Source organism: Prionailurus bengalensis, chromosome B1 (assembly GCF_016509475.1).
Source record: "Prionailurus bengalensis isolate Pbe53 chromosome B1, Fcat_Pben_1.1_paternal_pri, whole genome shotgun sequence".
Lineage (NCBI taxonomy): Eukaryota > Metazoa > Chordata > Mammalia > Carnivora > Felidae > Prionailurus > Prionailurus bengalensis.
This window is the reverse complement of record NC_057344.1, coordinates 37,564,628-37,580,835: the sequence shown is the minus strand read 5'-3', so window position 1 is coordinate 37,580,835 and position 16,208 is coordinate 37,564,628. Positions and strand designations below refer to the sequence as shown.

The 16,208-nt window shown below is 41.2% G+C and overlaps 1 non-coding gene across 1 annotated transcript; it reads right to left on the bottom strand.

Moving 5' to 3' along the window:
• Positions 1-12,907: 12,907 nt before the first annotated feature.
• On the bottom strand, positions 12,908-13,011 carry LOC122479241. The gene has a single exon (XR_006296304.1). It is a non-coding gene; the product is annotated as a U6 spliceosomal RNA (small nuclear RNA).
• Between the last annotated feature and the right edge of the window lie 3,197 nt (positions 13,012-16,208).

The following is a 16,208-nucleotide window of genomic DNA, read 5'->3' as shown; positions in this document are numbered from 1 at the left end:
CAAATTTCTCTCTTTTGTTGACCTCTGGCTTTACAGCCCACTATGAGGCCCTTCACCATCATTTCCCCCTACCACCCAGGCCCCAGAGAAGTTTATCTTCTCACTGTCCTCTATATAAGCCTGGTTATTCCTCTAACTCAAGCTTTTTCTCATGTTCCCAATGCTAACACTGGGCTAACAAGGGCCTTTCCTTCTTCTCTGGTCAAATTTTTTCCTCCAAACTCAGCTCAAACTTCTCTTGTTCCATGAAATCTTCACTTTTCCCTCTAGTTCTTAAGGATCTTTCTTTTTTCATTATTTTGTACACAAAGCTCAGCATTTACATGTTTTGTGTATTTTTATGTTGACTACAGGTTAAGCTCTCCTGGGTTGGGGACCATGTTCTTGCACATGTGCTTAAAATATAGTGATCTCTGACTGCTTTTTGTTTGGGACAAGGGACTGAAGCCACATCTTATGAAGCTTCAGACAGGGGCTCCAAGCTTCTGTTGTCATTCATGTTTCTTTATTCACTGGAATTATATAATCATCTTGATTTTCTAGAGTGTTAGAATTTAGGCTGAAGTAGATCCAATCCAGATTCTATCCAAGGTGGAAGTGAAACAGCCATATCAAGAAATGCTATGTCCCTGTTCATAGGCATCTCAGTTTTCATGACAGCCCTATGACCTAGGTGCTATGTGTGTGTTCTTCTAGGCAGAGTCCCTTGGTTGGCCTTAGCTCTGGGAGAAGATTATGGCAGGAAACAGAAGACTCTTAGATGGTTCCAGAGACTGAATGATGTGGTAGAAAAGGTTGTAAGTTTTAGAATCAGACAAATTTGGGGTCATTTCCTGGCTTTGAAACTCCTAATTATGTGACACCGGGCAATTTACCTCACCATTCTGAATTTTAATTTCTTCAAATTTAAAGTGAAATAAATAATGTTGCCAGTAAGGTGGTAAGAAAGATAGACCTTCCATGAAAGTTGATTATTACCAACATCAAAAAAATAGTGGCAATAGATGGAGGACAGAGAAAGTAAGCATGATTTATTCTCATACATTCTAATCAGACTTATGACAAGATGAAAAGTAATCTTTTTCCACAGCTATTTCTGAGGCCTACTCAGGATCATCTTATAAAACATCATGTCTTGTGAGTTCCAACCTCAGATTACATGCAAGTCTCCACATCGGCATAACCTGGATGTCCAAGCCAATCTCCAAAATGCAGTTGTGGTACATATATATTCTATCTCTGATTCCTCTCCTGCTTTACAGTATGACCTAAGTGGTCTCAACTCCCTAAGTCCTATTTTCTGTTCCCCAGAGGGACAGATGCACTTCCCATCCATATATACTGCTGTTTATAAACTTAAAGGAATATGCCATGAAAGGGTTAAAACAGTCTCATCAACAACCAACTCAAGGAATGTTATTGGTGAAAGAGGACTAGAGATTATCAAATAGAAGCTTTCACTTACAGATAGGAAGACTGAGGTCCAGAGAGAAGAAACTGATCATGCTAAAGAATACAGCAAATGTTAAAACCAGGCCTCAAGCAGCAATTGCGTGATTTTCAGTTCAGTTCCTTGACATCAAACTGTAAGGCCTTCTGTTTATTGAAGAAAAACCAATGAGTTGGACCCTTCCATTACATATTTGGCATTCCTAAGAGCTAGGTAAATTTCTTCCAAATCATGGCTATTCTTTTCTCTTGCTAAGAGAAAAGAAAGGAGTAATGTCAACTCCACCAAATAAATTTTATATTAATGGATTCAGAAGGCAAAATCTGAAAGTAGAGTATGTTAAGTCTTTGAATCTACATATACAGTTATTCACTTAACTAGTTCTGATGCTGGTATGTATATAGCATTCAATTATTCACATAGACAAAAAAAAACCCCACATGCACACATATTATAATCTTTGCTTTATACCAAAACTTGGTGGCTTAAACCAACAACCATTTTATTTCCTCACAAGTCTATGGATCAACAATTTGGGTGGGCTCAACTCTGGAAGAAGGTCGTGACAGAAAATGGAAAACTACTAGGTGGTGCCAGAGTTGGCATGTGGTGTTTCATGTGATGGGAATGGGTGGTCTGAGATGGCCTCATTCACATGTCTGGTGGTCAGTGCCTGCTGTCATCCAGGCCCCTCTCTTCATGTGGTCTCTCATTCTCAAGAAGGCTAGCTCAGGCTTGTCACATGGTAATGGCAGAATTCTAATCTAAGGGAACAAGAGTGAAGCTGTAGGTCCTGCTTCCTCAACTAAGAAACCATACTATAGCATATCTACCATATTCTAGTTGTCAAAGCAAGTCACTGGGGGAGTCAAGATTCGAGGAAATGAGACATAAACTCCACTTCTTGATAAGTGGAGCAAAGTCTCATTAAAAGGGGCATGGATACAGGCATGGGATAGGTTATTTTTATGCTTATTTGCTCTGTCTTCCTCTAACTCAATCTTAAGCCCCCAGGGTGACCTCTGCTCTTCTTCCTGATGAGCTGGAGAGGTGTGAGGACAGTTTCTGAGCTTCCTGAGATAGCTGTAGAGGGACATACTTGCTGCTCCACTGAGGTCTTTCCCTGGGGTCCCACTCCCTGGCCTCCTCCTCTCCACTCTCTTCTGGAGCAGCCAGCCCCAGCTCCCACATCTCCTTCTTTGGCAGTGGTAACCTGTCTCTTACATGCCTGGATACCTGTGGACCCCTTTAGCTCACAGGGACTCAGGTCTGGAGCTTTCTTCCAGACAAGGCTAGGAGGTTCTCCTCAAGTCCTCAGTACTGTGACCTCTGGAATGGTTCTTCTAAAGGCTACATACTCTCATTGATTTGCCCTAGAAGCTGAGTCTTGAAGACCTAGAGTTCAGACCACCTAGACATTTTACTTTTTTTGTGGCTTTGCCTTCCCCTATGCATGAAAGGTGGATGAACTCTACCCACCCTCTTGTCCAAAGTTGTCAAAGGAGAGAAAATGAAATCAAATATGGAAAGATACTGTTTTATTTCACAAATTTTTACTGAGTACCTGGAGGATACTTAACACTCTGCTAGACTCTTTGGGTGATAGAAAATATACAGGGAAAGTTCTTTGCTTTCAAGGGGTTTACAACATAGTAAGAGATCAAATATCTGTGCAGAAAATAAGAACATAATTTTGTATTAGGCCTACTACTATCTCACTGAATATTCCTTCATTTCTTTCCCCTTTGCAACCTATGGTCTTTAGAATTTATTTACTTGTTCTTCTTCCCACCCACTAATCCATCCATCCATCCATCCATCCATCTATTTGGCCACCTACTCATTTACAGGGTACAGTAAAGTACTAGTCTAAATACTGGAGATACAAAGAAGACAGGCCCTGCCCTGGGGAAGGGATGTTGACTATGTAGTAGAAGACAAATGTAGCACAATAAAAAGCCTTGGCTTAAAAGATGAACTGTGGCTAAATTCCCCCTACATTGAATTGTAATAATCTCTCTCTCTGTTCCACTCAATTTAGGTCTTATATTGTAATCTCAGTATCCCTATTGCTTCACATAGTTCCCAGCCCAAATAAGAACTCAGTAAATGTTGAATAAAAGAATGAGCAAAATAAATTACTGTGGTGTAACCCCTTTCTATGTCTGTTTTCTCACGTGAGAAAATGTGTGTCGGCCTTAGAGAGGCTAAATAAATACAGTACTCTATATGCCTAGTGGGATGCAATATCTAGATTAATATATATTTCCATTTTACTTCTTTGTTTGACATGGGTATATCTCTTTCTTAGTCTCAACTCCTTTTTACAGTTTAATAATGAAGGGGCCAGACTACTATCTAAGATCTTGATCCAGTTTGATTCCAAATACTAGATAATAGTCTAGTGCTTGGCATCAATCCTGAGAAAGGTTCTGTGTGCTTTTTGTAGATATTACATGGTACTTGCTGCATATCAATTATCAATTAAATATGAGTCATCTGTGGGATGCTTTAGGCTCCACAGGGATAATATCTTAGTGTTGCTTAGAAAACTATAGTAGGGAATGTTCCTAACAGTGAGCTCAGTACCACCAGCAGTTTTCTTTTTCTTCTTCCTTTCCTCCAATACAGGCCACTATTTTTTATTGATTGAGTGGAGTTCAGGATGACTTTTTAACTCTTGTCTCTGTTATAGGTCTGAAAAGCAAAGCTGCTTAGATGAGACTTTGATATTAACGAGTGTGCAGGGAGGGGGGAATGCTCTATTTGGTGGTCCAAAATGGCACTTGGGGGCCCCCTGCTGTCAGCCACCAAGGGTTTAGACAAGAAAACTCCGGAATTTGGTCTGCATTGCCCTCTGGTGGTAAGACTGACTTTTTAACAGGCAAGGAAGGCTATTCCTGGGCCAGGCCAAACTGCAGAGCAAGGATACATCAGTTGCAGTGAGTTTCCTCAGCACTTCTTATGCTGTCCAAGATACTATGAAGTTGCACAAGAAGAATAAGGAATTGACCTTTCCCTGGAGAATACTTGTCTTTTGGACTTCTCCCCATCATTCATTTACTCATTCATCCATATCTTCAACAACATTCATTGATCATCTTCTATGTTTCAGCACCATAAAGGGTGCTGGGGTAACAAAAGTAAAGAAAACAAACAAGCTTTCCCCTCATGGGTTTCCTTACTCTTATATCCCTGCTGTAATTAGCCTGGCCTTTGAAACACTCACACAGTCACATACTCCTGTCAAATTTGCTTACATCTAGTAGCCAGTGAATCCCTTGCTAAGGCATTGCATGGTTAGAACTTAAGATGTTCTCCTTCTATAGGGTATTTAGGGTTTAGTCAAGAGGGGGCTACAAAAGAGAAAAACCTCAAAGACTGAAAGGAATGTATTACAAATCAGTGGAATTTCAGGTATTGGAGGTGGGAGATTTGGGGACAAAATTGGGAAATTCCTTGCATTCTCCAAAGCGCATCACCTAAGTCCCTTCCTGCTCTGCGCATAAATGACCAGTTCTGCCAGCTATGTCTCACCCCCCAAGGTTGGTTGGGGTCACTTTGAAAGCAGTGGGAGATATGAAATAACCCTGGACTCCAAAGACTCCAAGGACTCCAAGGACTCCCAAGACTCCAAGGACTCCCTATGGAATTTCTCTTTCCCATATAAATAAGGAAGAGAAATCCCAATTTTAATTGTTCCTAGTTCTGTCCTCAAGGAGTTTATAACATTCTAATAGAATAGAGAAGTTACACACATACATAATTAGAAGAAAAACACAGATAAGGGTCAGAAGAGTTCTAAGTGGGAACAGAGGTTACTTATGGCTAGAAGGATCAGGGAAGACATCATGAGGAGAGGTATGTGATATGTCATATTATTATTTGAGGAAGTCAAGCCTTGCTGCAGGAGGAAACCTGGTGATCGAAGAGGATATTTGGGCGGCAATTGGGGAAGTGAAGCTCAATGTCCAGGGACTAGAAAGTTTGAGGACACTGTTCTCATTTGGCTTTTGGAGATGATCTCCAGAATTGATAATCTAATAATCTAATAATTAGATAAAATCTGATAATCTAATAATAGCCAGGGCTATTTGCAGTCCCTTCCCATTCCACCCTTCACTCCCTGGGTGCTAGGGAGTCACATCACTGAGTTTAAAGGTTATTACCTTGGGGGCGCCTGGGTGGCGCAGTCGGTTAAGCGTCCGACTTCAGCCAGGTCACGATCTCGCGGTCCATGAGTTCGACCCCGCGTCAGGCTCTGGGCTGATGGCTCAGAGCCTGGAGCCTGTTTCCGATTCTGTGTCTCCCTCTCTCTCTGCCCCTCCCCCGTTCATGCTCTGTCTCTCTCTGTCCCAAAAATAAATAAAAAAAAATGTTGAAAAAAAAATTAAAAAAAAAAAAAAGGTTATTACCTTGGATGGCCTCTATTGCCATGTGCCTCAGACCTGAGCAGATCCATTAAAGCTTTGAGTTTCTATGAAATTTGCATATGGCGACCAAGTCAGCTCAATGGCAAGTTTCTTCCTAATGATTTTAGGGTTCTCTTTTTTCTCTTTTTATAGGTATTTACAACTCTGCTATATTTTAGACTGGCAAGAAAATGGGAATTAGCTTTTGTTTGGGAAATGCAATGCTTTGGTTATATATTTTTTGTATTTTGAAGCTGGGTTGGGTGCTGGGGTACAGTGATATTGTTGTGCATCTTGCATACATCTCCTGGAAATTTGGAACAGTGGAACACCTGAAAGACTTGTGGTGGGGTTAGTTCACATTTGGAGTGTGAAGGAACCACACTCAACAGGCTCCTGTGGTGAAGAAACAGCCTTGTTTATACCTAGGAGTCTTTCAGAGATCACACTGACAGGCCACAGGGGAGAACTGGGAGCAGAATGTCACCCTTTATGTGTTACTGAGGATAATGTTTCATCTCAGTCACCACACTGAGGTTCATTGCACCCAGATTTGCTGTTTTTCTGCCTCCTGCCTCCAGAGGGCGATCTAGTCACAGCTCTTTTGGCACAGGTAGCAGGATTAAGGGTTAAGGCAGGTCCTGATCACACATTTCCCTTCTTTTTCTCTTATTTTGTGCCCGCACACATACCCCTGTGTTTGGTCCAGAGAAAACAGAAGATCCTACATAGGTCTTTGAGCCTAAGCCACATGTTGCTGTGAAACGTCTCCTGATGAGTCCTGAATTGGGATAATATAGGGCTTGCACAACCAATAATCATGTGCTTTTCAAAGCAAGTGCTTTGGAAAATGTCATGGGGAGGACATGTGATCTGCTGGCTACAATTAGGCATTCCTAAGTCCTTGGTCACCAGATGTCAGCATCTGTTTGTTTCTAATGCACTGTTGATTATGCCTCTATCTTATTCAGGAATCCTGACCCCTTAGCAAAGGCCTTTCACAATCTGTTCTCAGCTGACCGAGCCACTTTCATTTTCTCTGCAATTGCTGCTGGCCATATGAAACTTCTTGTTAACCCTGGACCCTTCCCTAGACTCCTTCCAGATGTTATACCTTTTACACACTAGTTCTTTTTCTGGGAGTTTCTTTTTCACTACTTTTTGATTGGAAAAAAAATCCTTCCTTTTCTTCAAGAGACAGCACAAGTATATCATCTTTGGTAAAATTTCTCTAACTACCCCAACCTGAGTTGAGCTCCTCTCTCTGAAACAATACTGTGATATTCTACAGAGTGTGATGTATTGTACCTGGCTGTCTTCCCCGAGCCGTAAGGGACCCTGTCATATTCATCTTTGTGTACCTAGGTCCTAGCATCATGCCTGACATGTATTAGGTGCTCAAGAAATATCTGTTGAATGGTTGATAAGTGTGTGCATGCACATGTGCCATTCTTAGCATACAGAGAGTTCCTGGGGTGGGAAAGAACATGCCAAGTCCCTGGCTCTGTGTCAGTAGACTGCATCCTTTTTTTTTTTCAACGTTTATTTATTTTTGGGACAGAGAGAGACAGAGCATGAACAGGGGAGGGGCAGAGAGAGAGGGAGACACAGAATTGGAAACAGGCTCCAGGCTCCAAGCCATCAGCCCAGAGCCTGACGCGGGGCTCGAACTCACGGACCGCGAGATCGTGACCTGGCTGAAGTCGGACGCTTAACCGACTGCGCCACCCAGGCGCCCCTAGACTGCATCCTTGATACTAGTTGTCATGCTTCAGAAACAAATAGGGGAATGTAAGCTGCCATCTGTGCTGAACCACAGGGAACAGACTGCTGCATGGTCATCTAGGTGGCCCAGTGCGGCCTGACCATGAATAATTTCCAACGAACTAAGCTTCACAGGGCCCCTGAGCAGATAGTTATCATTTGAAACCATTCCAGCCTCTTTAGCAGAATCTGGATTTTTATTACTACCTGACTGGATGTCAGGCCTGCTTCCGTTGACTTCCTGGGTTGGAGAAGCCAGACAACTTCTGGGCTATAAGATGATAAGTTTCTACCACAGCCTGCTGTTGCCATTCTCTTTAATTCTGTCATTTCCTTTCCATTCAGAAGGCCTAACTCCATAGTCCACCACCCTTTTCTGTGGTGTCCACTTCTAAGTGACCAGGTATAGTTCACTGACCTGTTAGGGGCATGGGTGGGGAGGCAAGGTCCTCAAATTTTTAGATTTGTGGTATATATATCATGGGAAAGGCCATGTTCCAGAAGCATCTTGAGTGTGAAAAGAAAAAAGTCTCACTTCTCTTCCACTCTCTACTGAGTGGGAGGCTGGGGTTGGGTCATGGCTGGTCTCTGAATCTCTGATCACCAAGGAGGATGTTCCCAATAGACATGACCCACTCATGGCAGCTGAAATGTGCTGGGAATGACCAAGAATTCTACTTAGATTTGGAATCTGAAGAAAGAAAATAAACAAATTGGCCCAGGACACCCAGCCACCTGCAGCTAAAAACTTCTGTGTCTTCTTCAAGCTTTAGTGAGTCTGCTTTATTGAGTCAGGGCTAACTTACTTTCTCCCACTGACCACCTCCCACTTCTTCTACTGTGCTGCCCCCCTCCCCCACCTCCCCAGTAAGTTCCAAGAACCTCTGCAACGTTTGTATGTATTCTGAGTTGGAGCCCAGTCTTGGAACATTACAGTTGTTTATTTGTTTTTTTTTTTTGTTTTTGTTTTTGTTTTATTTTATTTTTCCAGAGAGGATAGTTTGCTGAGCCCAGTGCTTAGATTACTGTAATTCTATCTGATCTGCTGCCTCATAGTGTTGTGTCATTGACTTCCAGCCCCAGGCCATCTAAATTCAAGACATAAATCACTTGCTGCCAGCACACTGCTTCCCTAGACAAGAACCCATGATGGATCTCTGTTGCTTTTTGAATCCAAACTACTGCCTGGTTTTCAAGAGGCTTCATATTCTTCTGTTTTTATATTCAACCAACTGTATCTCTATCCTCTGCTTTGCCAACACAGTTGTCTTTATCCTTCCCCTGAACCTCCCACCTCTTAAGAAGTCCTAGAGCCAAGAAAAAAAAAAGAAAAAAAAAGAAATAGCCTGCCCCCCAAAAAATATCAGGTTTATTTTTATGTTCTGGTCTACAATCTCCACCAGTGTTTGCTTCTGTGTCCCAATGTTACTCATCTTTGAGACAAATTTCAAATCCCACTACCTAGACAATTTGAATCCACACTGACATCTTTCTAGATGGCGCAGGGTACTTTGCACCAGACATGCTGGCATGTGATTATGTTTGAGATGCTGGTGTTGAGTTGTTTTATACTTATTTACCCAATCAGTAATCATTCACTGAATGCTTATTATTATAGTCCAGATACTGGGTTTATTCATTAATCTAGGTGTCATCCCTGATTCCTTTCTCTTCACCCCAAAATGTGTGTTGTTCCAGCTGCTTTTTTACACACCACTCCTTCTGCCTTACCCACTGTCTCCTGTCTATTCTTCTGAAACTGGTTTCCCACTTCCCTTCTTGCTTCTATGCAACCCATTCTCCACAAAACTCAGTGAATTTTAAAGGAGAAAGTCAGATCATATTATTTAATCACCTTGGTTAAAACCACCCAGTGGTTCTCTATTACACTTAGAATCAAACAGAAATATAAGATAAAGTAAACCCCCTCTCCCTATGGGTTATAAGACTGCTTGTTGTTTGTTCTCTGCCCACTTCTCCAGCCACGTCCTGCTCTCTCCTGCTAGCCACTGGGATCAGCCTTCCCCACCTGCTCTCCATTTCTGCAGTCCCCAGTTCATTCCAGCAGGCAAGACTTTATACTTTCTGTTTCTGCCTTGGGTGCTCTTTCCAGATGTTCATGCCACTAACACTGTGTCATCATTTGGGGTTTAACTCGAATGTTATGGACTTAGAGAAGCCTCCCATGACTGTATTATTAAATGTTCCCTCCTGGTTCATCTCTTTCCCATGGCTTTGTTTTATTTTCTTTGTAGCATTCATCTTATTCATTGGTTTATTTTATTGCTCCCCACCCCTACCCCTCCTGAATGCAAATTCCAGGAAGTTACTTGTCAGTCTGCTAGCTTGCCAGCACCTAGAACAGCGCCTGGCACCCTGGAGATTCAATATTTGTTGAAATAATGGGATGAGTGAGTGGTTAGATGATTTTGTGAATAAATGTATCCACAGTGAATAAACACAACCCTGCTTCAAATAGTTCACAGAATGCTTGTAAAGGAGAGAGACTAACAAACATTTCCAACCCAAGGAAACAAAAGCACTATAGAGATATGTGTAAAAGCACTATTTGAACATTGGTGAGGGAATAATTATATCTCTTTCCTATGAATGAATCTAATCTCTTTTGCTTATATAAGTTCCATAAAGACAAACTGTATCTTATACTTCTATTATATCCCCCACTGCCATGGTTTCCAAATGCCAGTCCCTGGACAAGCTGCAGCAGAATCACCTGGGGAGCTTAAAAAACATCACAGACATCTGATTCTGATTCTGCAAGTATGACTGGAGCCCTAGGATATGTCTTTGTTTGAAAATCCCCTGGGTAGTTCTGAAGCATACTGGCTTGGGAACCACAATGACACACTGCCCAATACTGGACTGGATGCCTGCCTGAACTGAAATAAACCCATCTCTGCTTGGCTCCATTCTTTTTCTGAACAGCCTCAGATGAGCTCAGGGTAGATTACCAAGTGTGTCTGAGTTTTCTGTGACCAGTGGGGACAGTAAATATAAGAAGATATGAGCAATCATTCCTTTTTCCTAGCATGATGGCTTCAGTGTTGCTCGTCTCTCTTCACAGGGATGGTTATTACCAACCTTACAGGTCATTTTATCTTTTTAACTGCATAGCACACAGGCATCTCCTATCAGTCCCACTCCTTGTGAATACCACTGCAACATGGAGAAATTGGCTCCACGAATTACACAGATGCCTTTCTTTTCCATGGGTTAAAAGGCATGCGCATGTGTGTGTGTATGTTTGTGTGCTGATGTCAGATACATGTCTGTGAGTCAGATCACAAGGGAGGATTGACTGACTTCCATAGGTTCTGGTATTTATTTGCTGGAGGACTGGTGCACTGGAGGGCAAGGTAAGAAGTGAGTTCCCTCCAGTATCAGGAAACCTTTGGGCAGCCTTAACCCATCATGTCTTGACTTGTACTTGGGGAGGACTCCATCTGAGAGTGGCTGGGAAAATAGGACTGACCAGCAGATTTCATGAATGCTGGGGATTCCAGAATTTGTATGCAGGAGGGACTTAGAGGTGACAATATTTTGAAAAGAGAGCTAAATAAAGGCCTTCCTAGAAACCATATTTTAGAACAGTACATTATTTGTACTTGGATTGTCTGCTGGTTAGGTGTAGCCTAGGGGTCTGATATAGATTACTACCCCAATGCTGTTTGCCCATGTCACCTGTCTAGGTCTGACTAATGTCACATCTGCTCTTAAGACTTAATCTTTAGGAAACAAAGTTTCCCTAAATCACATCTTGCCTCCTTTATTCCTTTCTATCTTTCTTAATTCTCTTTTATACTGGTTAAGATCATCACAAAAGCTATACACTCTCATCTAGGTTTGCTTTTCAGTACTCTGGCTACAGATGTGCAGACTCTATGTACATCATAGAGTTTATATCAACTACCTGGAACATGGGTAGGAATGAGGAAGGAAGGGAAGGGGCTTCCCCCGACCATGGACTAAGGCTCATGCCTTTATCAGAGGAAATGTCTCAATACTGCATACAGAGAGATATTTATTCCTCTTCTGCTATAGCATGTTTTGTATGGAGTTGAGGTTTGACTTTCAAGCCCATGATACAGTAAAAACAGCAACTTAGAAGGGAGCAGAGATTGCTAGGACAAGGTATAATGAGAGTAGGGAAAAAAGATAGACAGATGGATTGACTGACTCTCAGTGAAGAACATGCTGAGGTTGGAACTCAGGGTAGACTACATTTCACCAGGGGCTTACATTGTCAGGTGGAGGGTATGGTGGCCTAGGAACAAAAGCACCCAGTTTCACACTCAGGTTCTACCGCTAATTCCCTGTGCGGCATTAGACAAGTCTGTTAAATCTCTCTGGGACCTCAGTTTTTTCATTTGTAAATGGCAATAATAACAACCCCAAATACCCTTGGATTCCTATAAGATGCAGGACCCGTATCAGGGTGCAATTTTCTCAGTTTTACTTACCTGTTCTGTTATTTGCTTTATGCCAAAATAAACTTGTCTATTGTAAAAATAACTTACTTGTAAAAGAGAAAAAAAAGAAATGGAATAATTCAGAAGTAGAGTCAAAAGAGAAAATACTCTACCTCTTCATATATCCTTTTTCCTTGTGCCACCCCTGCTCCCCACATCTTATTCCTCACTGTTCCTAGAATGGAACATATTCCTTCTGATCTAATAGTGCTTTGTAAAACCTATACAGAATACAAATGTAATGAACAGAAAACAAGGGGGCAGAACCATTATACCTTAACAGTTCCAAGGGCCTCTCTGTACAAAAACCCAGAAAAAGGATTTCTTTTTCAGATGTAAAAACAAAGGAATAAACAAAAACTTGAGGAAAAGGCTAAATGGTGTGCAGCAGATTCTGTTTAACAAGGCTGGGGGACATATAGTTCTTTTTATAAAGATTTCCATAAGCATTGTAAAAATACATAGAAGTACCAGAATTGAAAAAAAGACCTTCCATCCTTCAGACAATTCACTTAGATGGAAAGTTCATTCTCCACCTATTCTATTCTTCTGCTTCACAGTTACCACAAAGTTTACAACATGTATAACTAGTTGAGAAGTTAATTCCTCCCAGGTATGTAGAGCAGATGCCAAAGGCAACTGGTGAAATTACTCTCACCAGTTTCCTTTATCAGCACAAATTTGTCTTGATCTTTTGATTTGTGTCTTTCTTTTCTTCCTTCTTTTCTTTTCTTTCTTTCTTTCTTTCTTTCTTTCTTTCTTTCTTTCTTTCTTTCTTTCTTCTTCCTTTCTTTCATATGGGCCACTTCATGAATTTGTATGTCATCCTTACACAAGGGCTGTGCTAATCTCTATATTGTTCCAATTTTTGTATGTGTGCTGCTGAAGCCAGCACTCCGTTTCTTTATCTTGGCGCCTTCTGTCCCAAATTTTCATCACCTTCAAGATTAGCTAAATTAGCGACAAAAATTTGCCTTCTCCTCAATTTTGGTTCTGCCTTTTCTGGTTGGACTTTGTTTTTTCAGTCCATTGTGTCTAGCTTTGGTCAGCTTTAAAGCCTTCAAGCCAGGAACATTCTCCTGTTTCCTTGTGGATGGCTCAGGGGTTTGGGTGAGGGGAGCATCCTTCCCACTTTGGAAAGACAACATCGCATGGTATAAATTCTCCCGGACTTAGAATCAGGAGTCCCAGATCTGAGATCTGTAGTATGGTCTTCAATTTTTCTCCTTTGGATGTCAGATTTCTTCTCTGTAGAAAGATCCAGCTTAGATGTTTTTGGATTCTGGGATTCTGTCCTTAGTCATGATTTGCCTGTTAATGTTTGCCTACAGTGGAATGCTATGTTCCATTCTTGCTCCTATGGCTTGGTTCTTTGGCCTGCATTTGGAAACTCATAATGTGAGCCCCCAAAGAGAGGGGCCAGTTACTCCTCAGGGTGTTCAGTCTTCCAACTGTGCCTGCAGTCTCAGGGTAGAAAAATATAGAAGAATTGGCATCCAGGTGGACCATTTCTCATCAAGAAGACAGGCTTAAATTAGCCTCAATTTGGGGCTCAAGAAATCATAAAATCACAAAAGTTGATTTAAAAGGGTTTCCAGAGAGCTTTTAAAATTTGTGTTTTTTGTAAATTATAAAAATAATACATGAGTTGGTAAAAATAAAGTTCAAAAAAACTTAATGGTATAAAATGAAAAGTAAAAATGCCCTTTATCTCCACCCTCAGTACCACTCTGCAAGGAATCCTCTGAGGTTTCTTATATATGCACTGAGAAACTTGCTATGCAAGTTGTATCCACTCACCTCTACCTGCACTCAAGCTCACACACACACACACACACACACACAAATGGGAACATTTTATAAGGTTTGCATCTTGCTCTTTGCATTTAATGAGACATGTTGGAAAATTTCCATGCCAACACACATGTATCTGCTCTGTTCTTTATAGGGCTACCTAGCATTTCCTGAGGAAAGGGAGGTTAGCAGTGGCTACCCAACTTATTTCCATCTTGTTGCCACTGCAAACAATGCCTCTCAAACAGCCTTTAATTCAGTGTTTTTTAAGTTTGATCCTTGGAACACAAACTTTTAGAGATGTTCAGTGATAGAACAAAAATAAAAATGGTTTACAGGTCAAACAAATGTGGAAAGCACTACATTTGAGATCTCCTCTTCCAATGGCATATAAAAAAACTCCATAAATTCATTCAGAAAGAAAATTTGAAAAACATAGCTTCATCCAGTCTCCCAAACTTGTTTTTGACCATTTCACCCCTGAAAACACTCTCTTCAAATCACTTATCTGTATATAAGTATATGCTAATGTTATATAAGTATCCAGCAATGCTCTGAGGAAGCTGTCTTCAAAATGCTGCTCCTTCACTCCACAGATGAGGGATCTGAGGCTCAGAGACAGAGAATCACTTGCTCAGAGTTATAGAACTAATGATTAGTAGCAGAAACAGGAATAGAATCCAAGACCTATGCATTTTCTGCCACACTACTTATGGAAGCCCCATTCTCAGGCAGTGAAACTTTCACCAAAGTTCAAAGAGTTTAGCAAGAAAGCTGTGCATCACAAAATAAACCTGGATATCATCTGGCTTAAAAAATGAGTTTGAAGTATGCAACTACTTTAATAAGAACTGTTTTGTAAATTAATTAGTTGGTAACTAAATTCATGCTCACAGTGTTTTAAGTGTCATTTTTGTAATACCACAGCAATATGCCAGTAATTCCTTGATGAGCTGAAATCCCATCACAACATTATTGCCCTGACATTGCCCTGATGGAAATTAGGGGGGCTTGGCACTGGGGCCTGTGGGTGGCTCATGCTGTATGGGACCATTTGATTTTCTCTTTTCAAGCTTCCCAAAAGATTAAGATAAGGCAGGTAAAAGAGGTCTGTGATGGCTAACTTTATGTGACTGAATCAAAAGGTGCTGGGATATTTGGCTGAATATTGTTTCTGGGTGTCTGTAAGGGTGTTTCCAGATGAAATTAGCATTTGAATGGGTGAGTTCAGTAAAGTAGATTGCCCAATGTGGGTGGGCATCACCCAATTTGTTGAGGACCTGAGTTTAGAATGAAAAGTGGAAGAAAGAGAAATTCTGCCTTCCTGCTTGATTGCTTGAGCCTGTAACATTGATCTTACTCTGTTCTCAGGACTTCTGACTCAGACTGAATCACACCACTGGCTTTCCTGGGTCTCCAACTTACAGACAGAAGTTCAGGGGACTTCTCAGCCTCCATAAATGTGTGAGTTAACTCTTTATAATCAATCTCTTTATATATATTCCTGTTGGTTCTATTTCTCTGGAGAACCCTAAAATTAATGCAGGGCCAGAGATTAAGGATGTAGAAGCCAACAAATTCTCAGCTTGCTCTGGTGGCACTCTGAAAAGCTTAGAAAGATTTTCAGGACAAACTCTTAACCACTTTTAAGGAGACTGCTTATATGTGCCACTAGATCTAGGGTACCCCTGGTACCCTAGAGTTGAGGAAGAATAAAAGAGATGAAGAAGCTGCTTAGGCCAGGAATATCACCATTCATCATAGGAGTTCTTATTCTCATTTTAGAGAAAAGGAAGTCTAAGACAGGAGAGATAAAATGACTTCTTTAGAGTCATACTGAGATGAACTGATATCTCTGGGGGATGTCTATGAATTGCTAGCAAAGCATCTATCTTGTACTAAAGCTTGTCTTTGGACTGTGTGGCCATTAGGGCTTCTGAGAGTCTGAATGAATCTGACCTTCCCAGACTCCCAGCTGCAGTGTGGCCACTGTCCATATGATTTTGGGTGAAGGCTAGGCCTGAACTTTAAGTCAGTCTTGTCCCACCTCTTCTAGCTGTGTGATGTTGGACAGCTTACTCAGCATTCTAAGCTAAGGTTTCCTCATATAAAAGATAGAAATAGTGAAACCTACCTCTTATGTTGTTGGAATTTAATATAAGGTAAGTGATAATTTTTGGTCCTGTCCTGGCATATCGTTTTGATCCATTCTCTTCACCATGCTAGGTCACACTGGTCATTTCCATTTTGATCTCTGCTACACTGTTATTCAAAGATTGTACCACTTTTCTGGCACCT